This window comes from Gossypium hirsutum, unplaced genomic scaffold (genome assembly GCF_007990345.1).
Source record: "Gossypium hirsutum isolate 1008001.06 unplaced genomic scaffold, Gossypium_hirsutum_v2.1 scaffold_222, whole genome shotgun sequence".
Classification (NCBI taxonomy): Eukaryota; Viridiplantae; Streptophyta; class Magnoliopsida; order Malvales; family Malvaceae; genus Gossypium; species Gossypium hirsutum.
Window position 1 is genome coordinate 22,242 of NW_024402888.1, and position 13,912 is coordinate 36,153.

Below are 13,912 nucleotides of genomic sequence, written 5' to 3' on the forward strand. Positions count from 1 at the left end.
GCATTCGGGGAGTTGTAGATTCCCTGACCGCTCCTGTTACAAGTGCGGATCAGTTGACCACTTCATTAAAGATTGCCCGAGGTTGTCTGAACAGAATGTAAATCAGAGTGGGAAACCGGGTGCTACCACTGCTCGAGGTAGATCATCTGGAAATACGGGCAATGCTGGTGGTGGTCAGAGAGGATCTAGAGATGCTACGACCAGATCCGAGGCTCGTGCGCCTGCTAGAGCTTATGCTATACGTGCCCGCGAGGATGTTTCTTCGCCTGATGTTATTACCGGTACTTTTACTCTCTTTGATACTAATGTAATTGCTTTGATTGACCCCGGTTCTACTCATTCTTACATATGTGAACCTTAGCATCCAGTAAGACTTTACCTATTGAGTCTACTGAGTTCGTAATTCGGGTGTCAAATCCCTTGGGTCGTTACGTGCTTGTCGACAAAGTGTGTAAGAATGTCCCCTAGTAATTCGAGGTTCCTGTTTTCCGGCGGACTTGATGCTTTTCCGTTTAATGAATTTGATGTTATTCTCGGGTTGGATTGGTTGACCGTGCATGATGCGGTTGTGAATTGCAAAAGCAAGACTATTGAATTGAGGTGCGCAAATAACGAAGTAATCCGAGTTGAGTCTACGGACTTGGATGGGTTGCCAGCTGTAATATCCTCAATGTTGGCCCAGAAATATGTAAGAAAAGGGTGCGAAGCATACCTTGCGTATGTACTTGATGACAAAGAATTAGAAAAGAAACCTGAATCTGTGTCGGTGGTTTGTGAATACCCGGATGTTTTTCCTGAAGAATTACCGGGTTTACCACCTGTTCGGGAGATAGAGTTTGGTATTGAGCTTGTACCTGGGACTACGCCGATTTCGATGGCTCCGTATCGTATGGCACCAACCGAGTTAAAAGAGTTGAAAGCTCAGTTGCAAGATTGACGGACAGAGGTTTGCTCGACCAAGTTCTCACCTTGGGGTGCACCAGTATTGTTGTGAAAAAGAAGGACGGAACCATGAGGTTGTGCATTGACTATCGTCAACTGAATAAAGTGACGATAAAGAACAAATATCCGTTACCGCGTATCGATGATTTGTTCGACCAACTGAAGGGAGCCTCAGTGTTCTCAAAAATAGATTTGAGATCGGGCTATTATCAGTTGCGAATTCGAGATTCGGACATACCCAAAACTGCCTTCAGAACGAGATATGGTCACTACAATTCTTAGTGATGCCGTTTGGGCTCACTAATGCCCCTGCGGTATTTATGGATTTGATGAATCGGATCTTCAGACCATATTTGGATCGGTTCGTAGTTGTGTTCATTGATGACATCTTGGTCTATTCAAGAGATGAGACCGAACATGCTGAGCACCTGAGACTAGTGCTGAAATTTTGCGGGATAAGCAGTTATATGCTAAGTTCAGTAAGTGTGAGTTCTGGTTAAGAGAGGTTAGCTTCTTGGGTCACGTGGTATCCGCATCGGGTATTCGAGTTGACCGAACAAAATTTCAGCCATACTTAACTGGAAACCTCCAAGAAATATTACCGAAGTTCGGAGCTTCCTGGGGCTCGCCGGTTATTACCGACGATTTGTAAAAGGTTTCTCGATGATAGCCACACCAATGACGAAGCTACTTCAAAAGGATGTTAAGTTCGAATGGACGGAGAAATGTCAGAAAGTTTCGATCAACTGAAAACTTATTTGACTGAAGCTCCAATTTTAGTGCAACCCGAATCAGGCAAAGAGTTTGTCATTTATAGTGACGCATCCCTACTTGGGTTGGGTTGCGTATTGATGCAAGAAGGTCGAGTGGTGGCCTATGCGTCGAGACAATTAAAGCCACATGAGAAAATTATCCGACCCATGATCTTGAACTAGCTGCCATCGTATTTGCTTTAAAAATATGGGACATTACTTATTTGGTGAAAAGTGCCATGTATTTTGGATCACAAAAGTCTCAAATATTTGATGACTCAAAGAGACTTAAATCTGCGACAAAGACGTTGGCTTGAGTTGTTGAAAGATTACGAGCTTGTCATTGATTACCACCCGGGAAAGGCTAATGTGGTTGCGGACGCCTTAAGCCGGAAATCATTGTTTGCTTTACGAGCGATGAATGTGCACTTGTCTGTTCTACCCGACAATGTGTTAGTAGCTGAATTAAAAGCCAAACCATTATTGATTCATCAAATTCGTGAAGCCCAGAAAGTTGATGATGAATTGGTTGCAAAACGGGCTGAGTGTGTTCCGAACAAGGAATCGGAGTTTCAAATTGATGATGATGATTGTTTGAGGTTCAGAAGTCGTTTGTGTGTTCCAAGGAATTCGGAACTCATTTCGATGATTCTGAACGAAGCCCATTGTAGCCGAATGTCAATTCACCCGGGAAACGAAAATGTACAACGATTTGAAACGTCGGTTTTGGTGGCATGGTATGAAACGAGACATCTCCGACTTTGTTTCGAGATGTTTAATATGTCAACAAGTGAAAGCAGAACATCAAGTGCCTTCAGGATTACTTCAGCCGATCATGATACCCGAGTGGAAATGGGATCGAGTCACAATGGACTTTGTGTCCGGACTGCCATTGTCAGCAAGTAAGAAAGATGCGATTTGGGTTGTTGTGATAGACTGACTAAGTCGGCTCACTTTATCCCCGTGCGTACGATTTTTCATTGGATAAACTAGCCGAATTGTATGTTTCTCAGATTGTGAGATTACACGGGGTACCTATTTCTATCGTGTCGGATAGAGATCCGAGATTCACCTCGCGATTTTGGAGGAAATTGCAAGAAGCTTTGGGTACCAAGCTGCATTTTAGCACTGCTTTTCACCCCCAAACCGATGGTCAATCTGAGCGGATAATTCAGATACTTGAGGATATGTTGAGATGTTGCATCCTCGAGTTCAGTAGTTCATGGGAACGGTATTTACCTTTGATTGAATTCGCTTACAACAATAGTTTTCAATCAAGTATTAAGATGGCACCTTACGAGGCTTTGTACGGTCGTAAATGCCGTACACCATTGTTTTGGACCGAGCTCGGTGAAAGTAAAATTTTCGGAGTTGATTTGATTAAGGATGCCGAACAGAAAGTAAAGGTAATCCGTGAAAGTCTGAAAGCAGCCACAGATCGTCAAAAATCGTATGCGGATTTGAAACGAAAAGACATTGAATATCAGGTGGGAGATAAAGTGTTTCTTAAAGTTTCGCCTTGGAAAAAGGTACTCAGATTTGGCCGTAAGGGCAAGTTGAGCCCGAGATTCATTGGGCCGTACGAAATCCCGAACGAGTTGGTCCGGTTGCGTATAGATTGATTTTGCCCCCTGAACTTGAAAAGATTCACGATGTCTTTCATGTTTCGATGCTTCGACGTTATAGATCCGATCCGTCACATGTGATTAATCCCTCAGAAGTTGAAATTCAATCTGACTTGAGTTATGAAGAAGACCGATTCGTATCCTAGCTCGTGAAGTAAAAGAGTTGCGAAACAAAAGGGTTCCGTTAGTTAAGGTGTTATGGCTCAAACACGGGATCGAGGAAGCTACTTGGGAAACCGAGAGCTCGATGAAAGAACGATACCCAAACCTATTTACCGGTAAGATTTTCGGGGACAAAATTTCTTAAGTGGGGGAGAGTTGTGACAGCCCAAAATTGACCCTAGTCGGGAAGTGTTTCGGGACCGCTAAACCGAGTCACCGAAATGTTTGAATGTGATATTTATTGTCTAGAATATGTAATTATGAATGTGTGAAATTTCAAGCTTCGATTTAGTCGATTGCATGTGAATTTAGTCAATAGGACTTATGTGCGACATTTTTGAAATGTGATAGGTCGAAGCATAAGGACCATTAGTGCATGAAATAAAAAGGGGGGACTTGCATGTCAAATTCCCCCCTAATTAGTAGTGGCCGCCATGACAAGCATGGTAGACCAAGTGTGATGGGCAAGACATGTCATAGACATGTTGTGTTGGTGCATCATGGGTGGAAAAAAATAAAATAAGGAGCATGGGCATAAAATAATGAAAGGGAATATGATGAAAACAAAAAAAAGTGTGTGGTTGTTTCCCCCCCCATTGCCGTGAGTTAAAGAAAAGAAAGAGAAAATTTGTTCATCCTTTTTCATCTTCATTTGGCCGAAAATTCTAAGGAAGGAGGAAGGAGTTCTTGCTTCATGTTTGGTTTGGAAGAGGATTAGGAGGAGGTTTGCCATACTTGTATCTAGATCAAGGTATGTTTGAGGTTGTGCCATGAGATTCATGCATGTTTTAGTTGCTAGCTTGAGTTCTAATTAGCCCATGGTTCAAATCTTTGCTATGTCATGGGGATGATATTCGGCCTAGGTAGATTTTGTGTTAATGCCATTGCATGCTAAATATGAAGCTTGTTAATGATGCATGTGATGGTGGATTGATGATTCTTGAATCTTCTTTTTAGCATTTTTGAGTGAGCACATATGTGCATTGGTTGCTAGATGGAGAAGAATCGGCTAGCAAGTTGTGTGCTAAGGCCGAATATAATTTTTGTATATTAATGAGTAATGCATGTGTTAAATTGATGGAAAGGGAGAGGATGCTTTACTAGTGTATATATGTGTGTATTAGCCAAGTTTTGAACTTGAAACAAAAGGGTGTTTAGTCAATACAAGTGACCATACTTGTAGAATGTATTAAGTGTTGAAATCGGCCCCAACATAGACATGCATATTCGGCCATAGGAAGGAGATTGGTGTTGCATGTATTCGGTTAGAGGCAAGCATATTGATGCTTTTGTCTTGGCTTAGAAAATTCGGCCAAGGGGGAAAAATTAGCTAAAATGTTGAGTTTGATTCATGATTCCGTACATATGTGACTTTAATGTCTAATGTATAAATATGGCTAAGTGCCTTGTGTTCCTCTTTTCGATGCTCAAATGATTAAATCAATTTATTTGTTTAATTAAGCTCAAGAGCAAAGGGGAACTAAATCCGATAAAGGGAAGGAAAAAGTGGTCGAATAGCTATCGGAATCGTTCGACAACACCCGAGGTAAGTTCTTGAGTAAAAGAGCTTAAATTATGATTTGATTAGATCATGTTTTAAGCAAATTAAAATCATGCTCTTTGTGTGGCTATTGAGCCGAAATTGCAAGAATGATAATGTCTTGTGTTTGAGTTTTGCTAACGAAAATGAAATACGAATGTGCCATGATTTACTGTTAAATGTGCATGGTTATTTGAATGATGTCCGGCTAAGTCCCGAAGGCTTTGTGCTAAGTGACCATATCCGGACTAAGATCCGAAGGCATTTGTGCGAGATACTAATTCCGGGCTAAGCCCGAAGGCATTTGTGCGAGTTACTAAATCCGGGTTAAGTCCCGAAGGCAATTGTGCGAGTTACTATAACCGGGCTATGTCCCGAAGGCATTTGAACGAGTAGCTATATCCGGTTAAATTCCGAAGGTACGTGATTTGGGAATGAATGATCTTGCTGTAAAAATTTCAGTAAATACTCTAGAAACATCCCAACATTGAGGTATGTTTCGTATGTGCTTGAATTTAGTTGAGCCCTTACAAATAAGTATTCGCTCAGTTGATAAACGAGCTACCGGCCTTTGGCTAAGTTGATCTTTTGTGTATGTACATAAGGGTTGGTAATGTGAAGCAAGTATGATATCGAAAATTTGTGCATATGAAATTATCCGTTTAGCTATATGAATGCATACTTTTGCTGTGCTGGAATTCCTTGCTCAAACTTACTAAGCATAAATTGCTTACTCCGTTTCTTTGATCCTCTGTTTTATAGATTTTGGTTCTCCAGCTATCGGACTCGGGATTTTGAAGTCGAAGTCGCCCACACTATCAAAGCCCCCCCCCTTTTGGTACAATTTTGGTTGAACTTCGAAATGGCATGTATAGGACTACCCGTTTGTTGTGGGTCATGGACCCTTTGGACTTGTATAATTTTGGATAGCCATGCGAAAATGGCTTATATATGTTTGAGTATAATGTTATAATCATTTGGTATGTGGATATGCTTGACAAGGATTGGCCATGGAATGGTAATCACTATCATAATTGTGCTATTTATGCAAAAAGGGCTAGTTGAATCATGGAAACTATGAAATAGGTAAAGTCTACCTTAAAGGCAGATGCTGACAGCAGCAGTGATGTAGATTTGGAAAATCACTAAAATAGTAGAATGAATTAAATAGTGAATAAATTATGTAAAGAACCTTGATGAATCTATTTCATAGGAAAGTAACGAAACAATCATACGGACAGTATGTTAAGAGATATTCAGGTTCTTGTGAGACAGGGCCAGAACGGTTTCTGGATTTCCTGTTCCGACTTTGGAAATTCATTACAAATTAACCAGAGACAATTAGGAGTCAAGCCATATATTTATAGATTCCTCTCTGAGTCTAGTTTCTATAGAAACAAACGGCATCAGTATTGAAGCCCTGTACAGGGAGATATCCAAGTCGTAATGCACAAAGGTCAGTGTAGTCGATCCCTGTAATATGGGAGACTTTGACTAATAAACTGTACTAATTGGCCAACCAAAAACTATAGAAAAAAAGTTTAGATGGATATGAGTCTAGTTTCAGGGAAAATTTACGGACTGGATTCCGAGTTTCTGAACTCAAGATATGATTTTTAAAGCGACTAGTACGCAGATTGGCAGTGTCTGGGAAATTTTTTTTAAAGTCGGTTAACACTCGTGTTCGACTCCGGTGACGGTCTCGGGTTCGGGGTGTTACAATATGAGTTAGATATTCAAGAAATGATTATGGAATGGATAATGCAATTGTATAATGAAGTATGAAATGAATTGTGAAAAGCTATTTATATAGCAAGTATGAGAATTGAGATATTTGTGAAATAAATGAATATGATATGGTTGTTGTAAAATTAAATATTAATTTGTGTTTATATTTCAATTGTATATTTGAAATTTCTTATCTTTAATTATTCGAATTGTAGAAATACCACTGAGTTTTTACTCAGCGTACGGTTTTGTTTTCCGTGCACAGATTAGGTACAGTAATTTGAAGAGTTGTAATTAAGGTTGTGAGCATCTATCTCATCACATCTCTAAGTGCCAAGAGGGTATGTTTCAAAATTGAATAGAATGGCATGTACTTAGAAGATCAAGTGTGTTCCAGTAGTAAGGACAAAAATATAAGTTATGAAAACTTATTTTTTTTAAATGTTCAAATATATTAGTGATTAGCCAAAATCACTTTGGCACCAAATGTAATATTCCTATATCAGGTACCTTGGATCGAACCGGGTATAGGGGTGTTACATGTTTTAACTAAGCAAAAGTTCAATCGTAAGACACCTTCATTTATGCAAATTGATTTCGAAGACTATCAAAATGTAAAATGTTTTGAAAATGAGAGGAGATTGTTGGAACATTTCAAATATTTATAGCGTTCCAATAACTATAAATGAAAGGGTGTAATTAATCAAAAGTTATATCTTTTGGTTATTGATCAAGAGTTATATCACTTGATTTTTTTACAAAGATTTATAACTATTCAAGTAATATTACTTGAAAAGTTATGTTTATTTGAGAGATATTAATTGAATATTATGTGATTATTCAAAAAAATATACCTATTGAAAGTTATGTATATATGAAGAACATAGAATTCCTATAATAGGAGTGAGATTTCATTTGGAAAACATACCAAAATTCTCAAAAGCTCTTGTTGTCCTTCCTCCATCTTCTACTATTCTTAGATTGTTCAATAAAGAATTACCGCATAATTCTTTATAAAAAATTGATTTTTTTTGTTATATTCTACTTAGTGCTTAGTGGGGTTTTTTCGTCAGTGCAAAACATAAATAGTCACCGGGTTTCATTGTATCATCGAGGTTCATTTGCTTGAAACTCATTTGCACACTAAGTATATGTAAGGGCGAATAGAACCTTAAAGATAGTGTCTTGATACACGCCTTAGAGTCTTGTCCTATTGCTTCGTTTTTCTATTCGAGTATTGTTAGTGCTCCATTCGTGTGTTCGAGATTTTCCTCACTAAAGTTTTGCATTAATAATTTCTAGTTTTTGTAAAGCTTAAATATGCTCCAAGTCCATGTACCCTTTATACATTTGGAATTTAACTCTCTACTTTTGTTTTAGGAATTTAATCCCTCGATTTTTCAAATTTCAAATTTTAGATCAAATTGTTAGCACTGATAAATTTCTATTAGATTCATTGGTGTGACCATTTACAATAAAAAAACTCATTTAGCAACCATGTTACAAAAGATAACGTTGAAGTAAATATGAATTTAAGAGAAATATTTTAACAATTTTAACAATTAACTTGTATTTTTAAATTCGGAAAATAAATAACTAAATTCTTTAAAATAAAGCAAGAGAACTAAATTTGAATCTATAACAAAAAAAGGAGTAAGAATTGATAACATATTTCAATTTAATTTTTTTTTTATTTTGGTAGATTATGAATCCAAGTAAATTTATAATTAGATAGAGGTAGGCTGTCAAACAAATGTATTTTTGTTTGTTTGTTTGTTCTTCCTTTTTTCGGTAGTTCCAAAATTGTAATGAAAGTGCGAGAAGATAAGAAAGGTAGGGGTTGGCATGACCCGCACTTACGTAGCAAGTAATGGTTGGATTGCATATTTCTCGTCGGAAGCTTTTAATATGGGGACAATGGCAATAACTTCTTGGTTTGTTGTACTCTGGCATGACCATGAAATCAAAAATAATTAAGCCAAAAGAATATTTGAGTGTGTAGGTGTTTCGTGGATTCTTTGAATCTGCTGACTGAACAGCCACATCTTGAATTATTTTTACAAAGAAATATCAACAAGTATAGATAGAGTTTGAATTTCAATATCAACGATTACAGTTTTACTGTGTTTGTTGAGTAATGTACGTGATAAAATTTGCTGGGAACTTTCATAAACAGGGACAGATGGAAGTGATAGTGTAGGAGTAGGAGACATGATCCCAATTACTGCAAAATGTTAATCCTGTAGCTGATGTTAGTTACCATGCAAGCTGTCAAATCTGGTGGTGGATCCACTTTCAACTTTTCAAAAGTTTATTTTCGTCCTCGAAATAAAATATAACCCAGCCATGGGCCAATCTCTTTTTGCCATTAAAGCCTCTTTAGACCTTTTCCATCCATTTTCTTATTATAATATTATACCTATAATAACCGATAAATCTATAATATTATTGTACTTTTTTTTAAAAAAACATAAATTAAAATATTAGAGATAATATTGTTAAGAGAGTATGAATAAATCTCCTAAAGAGTTAGTTATGGGTACTAAAAGAGATACATTGATTATATGTATAATAAATTTGGTAAAAACACTTTTCTAATCTCTCACAATTTTTTATATTTAGTTATTGGTCCGTTTCAAAAAATTGAAGTAATAAATGATTAATTAAAGATAATTAATCACGACGTTAATATTTTTATTATTTGTGATAATTTTGATTTATTTTATGTATATGTTGGTAGAATATGTAAATATTTTAAGCTAAATTTATTAAATAAAGAAAAAATAATAGAATGAGTAATTTTTAGAATTAAATTTATTTACATCAATAAAAAATATGTACAGTTAACCAAAAAGTATTAATATTATGATAATTACTCTTGTTTACTTTTTAACTTGATATAATTAAATTACTTTAATTTTTTTTAAAATAATTAATTTACATAATTTGAGAGATAATTATAAATTTATTCATGGAATTTCAGTTAATGAAGCACACCAAACAAGGCAGGCAGAAAAATATTTTATGTATTCTCCAGTGTTTTTTAATAGCCTTAATTATTTATAACAACGTAGGTAAAGCTGCCACAACAATTAAAAAGAAGATGAAATAAATCAACCCAGGTGTGAACAAATTACAAGTTGAGATCTTAAGATTCTGCAAAGATGGAGTGGGCATTTGCTGAGAGACGAAGAAGAATCCAAGGCTTTCCCCATTGTCTTCAACTCAAAATCTGCCATAAATTAAAAAAGGGAAATCTAGGACCCATAGCTGGAATCTTACAAATGTTCAGAAGAAATTAGCTATGCACAGCTATCAACTGTATGCTGCCAAACCAGGACTATTTGGACAGGCATCATACCTGATTGATTATAGGTCGAAAAATGTTTTTTTTTTCCAGAATAGTTTTAAATTTGGAGCTTCATCGTTTTCTTGAAAGCACTGAACCGAGTGTTGGTCGCTCACGGTTGGGGGCCCTGTTGAATCACTTTCCTGAGGGAGGAATTTTCATGTTTAAGGATATATAGGCTATAGGAGATGTAATGTATGATTTTATTAAGGACAATGGCAGATGGTCAAATTTTTTGAAAGGGTGAAGCAATGAATGAAGACCTAAAATTCTATAGAACCATTAATGACGCTCTGGAGGATGATGTTAGGGACCTCTTCACAATTATGTTGCCCTACATCAATGTTTTTTATTCATTTTCCCTCCCAAATTTTCTTTCCCTGCCTCTGTTTAATTTCCCCTACCACACTCCAAGTTGATTTTGATAGGAAATGTACACAGTATGTTTCCTACACACAATCATCTAATTTGACGAAACATATAAAATTATTGATGTATGACCGATCGAGATTTGAGGAATATATGCTCATTCTCTTGTCTTTGTAACCCCCTTCTTCTTTTTTTTTTTTAAAGATCCCACCTTCGCAGTTTACTTTTATGACATGATATTCAGTATCTATTCTTATTATCATTCTAAGTTTACATTATAATTTCTGTTAAATAATTTTACTATTTACCTAGAGATATTTGGTACATCTACAAATTAATTTTTTCATAAAAGTACACATATTCACCCTTAACCATATTAATTTCTACTATATATTCTTTCTCTTGTCATGGTGTCTTGTAGCAAAGATGCTATTCTTAGTTCTCATCTTGTAATAGCTTTACTTGATTTATTTATTTCTACAACTGTGAGATCATCAGCAAATTTCATTTCGATCAACCTTAAAACCATATATTTTACACATATATTATATATGCAGATAGCTGCCAATCCAGAACATTTTTGCTATATGAGACAAGTTTGTTTTATTGAGCTGTGTATATATTTTTAGCTAATTTCATCAATGGCCTCTTTGTACTTCATTACATAAATGATAAATCTCAGTTAGTTCCTATCTCTCTCGTTCCTTCCTCCCTTCTCTCTTTCTGTCTACTTTCACACAAGAAATGTGTGATCAGTTTGACAAATCATGAGTTCCTCCTCCAGTCTTAACTCCATTTTTGGTGGAGAATTCTTGCTGTGGTTGAGTTTCTTGTGGTTCAAGCTTTGGGGTTAACAGATGGGGATTCTCTTGCTGTCTTTCAGGTATTTGATTCTTAGTGATCCTCTAAACGTATTACAAAGCTGGAACTCCGCCGACCAGACGCCTTGTTCTTGGAATGGAGTAACTTGTGGAGCAGTAGCACTCCATTAAGGCGACCTTCGAGTTACAGGCTTGGTCTCTTCCAATTCTCAGCTTCTTGGTTCAATTCCATCCGATCTGGGTTACTTCAACACCTTCAGAATCTTGATCTTTCCAATAATTCTCTCAATGGGTCTCTCCTTGTTTCCTTATTCATTCAACCCAGATTCGGGTTCTTGATTTGTCAAACAATTTGATCTCCGGTGGGATACCAGAACCATTGGACTCTGCAAACCTTCAATTCCTTAACCTTTCCGATAATGGATTGACGGGGGCTTTACCTGCAACTCTTACTACTATCCAGATCTAACTGTTGTTTCTCTGAAGAACATTACTTTTCAGGGAATCTCCCAAGTGGCTTCCATCTGTTCAAGTTTTAGATCTCTCTTCCAATCTTGTTGAGGGTTCCTTGCACCAGACTTCGGAGGCAGCAACCTCAACTACTTGATTTTTCTTACAACAGACTTTCCGGGAAATTCCACCAGAATTCGCCGAGAAAATCCCCAGTAACGCTACCATTGATCTTTCCTTCACATCTTACAGGAGAAGTTCCGGATTCTGTCGTTTCAAGAACCAGATTCCAAATCTTTTTCGGGGAATCCTCATCTATGTGGCGAGCAACAGAGCGTGATTGTCCAAGTCCTTCACCACTTATCCTCCAGCAATGGCCGCCATCCCAGAAACGGATCCCGGAGCTAAAATCCGGCGAACAGCTTAACCAGGAACATAGTGGGATTATAGTCGGTGATGCTGGGTTGGATTAGTAATTATGGTATTCCTTTTCGTCTATAAATAAAGAGAAAAACAGAGTACTGGGCCACACTGAAGCAAGAGCTATACCATCCCATCGTCAGATCAAAGTGTTTGCGATATGGGCTGTTTAATAAAGAGGAAGTACGAAGAAGAATCCGACAGTATGAAGAGGAGAGATGATGATGATCACGGGGGCAAGGGCAGAAGATGAAAGAAAGGGACGTTGGTGCCGTCGATTGGGAAGAACTTGACTGGTACGTTACTTAAAGCGTCGGCTACATTTAGGTGCCACCGGTCTACATATGTACAGGGGTGCTTGAGATGGGACCTCCTTGGCGGTTCGACGGATTGGTGGAACAGTGCGGATCGGTTCAGGGATTTCGAGACCCAGGTTCGAATCATTTCTAACTGGAGCCACCCCCAATCTGGTCAGGATTCGTGGGTTTTATTGGGGAAGGTTGAATGAAAGCTTATTATCTACGATTTTGTACCAAATGGCAGCCTCGCCAACTGCTTCCGTTACGTGATGTCCTTTTTACCTTTTTCAAATTTTCACATTTTCAAGGTTAAATATATAAAGTTATGTATGTGATATGCTCCTGTCAACGCTGAGAAGTGAAGTCATGGCGGTGGAGTAGGTTTAACTAAAGGTTGTCGTTTAATGCATGAGAAGTCAAACATCGATTGATATGAAAAGGACCCATCTTCATGCGTTTACATTTGTTAAGTATTGGCTTTTCTGTTTCAGGAAAAGTTGGCTCTTCACCTTGTCATCTTCCCTGGGAGGCTCGGCTAAAAATTGCTAAGGTGTGGCCGTGGGCTGCATATCTCCACGAGGAGAACATGTGCCGCATTTGGCCCAGCATATCCTCTTAGACTCTAACTGACCCGATTGGAGATTTCGGTCTAGAGGTATACAGTGATACAAGCTCTAAAGTGGAATGTCAGCCGTAAATTTTGGTAGCAAGAGGTCGACAGCATCAAGGATAGCCTCCAGATGTAGTGGGCTAGCCCCAGTCAAGTCCAAGCCGGTTCATTTGTGTATCGCCGTACCATGCCCCGGAGTCACTTCGGAGCCTCAGCCCACCCCAGTGGACGTATATGCATTTGGGGTGATTTGCTTGGCTTCTACGGGAAGTTATAATTGTGGATGAGCTGGGGCGGGAATGGGGTGGTGGGTTGGGCCAGACAAGGCATTGGGATGGCTGATGCGGCTATTCGTGGGGATTTAGAGGCAGAGGATGCATTGCTGGCTTGTTTCAAGTTAGGGTCCATTGTGCATCCATCCACAAGGACCCCCATGAAGAGCCTTACATTCTTGACAAATCCATCTTCTTCCCCTATTATGGATACTGATAACCCATTTGGACATTCGACTACCTTGCTAGTAAATTGTATGTAATGATGATTAAGGTTTTTTTTTTTCTCCTTTCTTTTTTTGTTTATACTTTTGCTTCAAAGTTTAGGTTTAGTGAAAATGCATGGTATCGTGCGTTGGATGACTTTTTTATTCAGTTACAACATAAATATATAAATCTGATATTACCACATAAATTTAATTTTTTCAATACATCATTAGTAATTAAACTATAACTAAATAGTTTGATATAGTGACATGGATATTTACCAAATAAATTTAGATGAAACACTATGTGTATAAGTAAGATCTTACTTAGTCAAGCTGAAATTAATATTTATCATAGAAAATATGT

At 37.7% G+C, this 13,912-nt stretch overlaps 1 pseudogene; it reads left to right on the forward strand.

Annotated features, from left to right (window-relative positions):
• Nucleotides 1-11,263: 11,263 nt before the first annotated feature.
• Nucleotides 11,264-13,602, forward strand: LOC121226495 (probable LRR receptor-like serine/threonine-protein kinase At4g37250; annotated as a pseudogene).
• The last annotated feature ends 310 nt before the right edge of the window (nucleotides 13,603-13,912 follow it).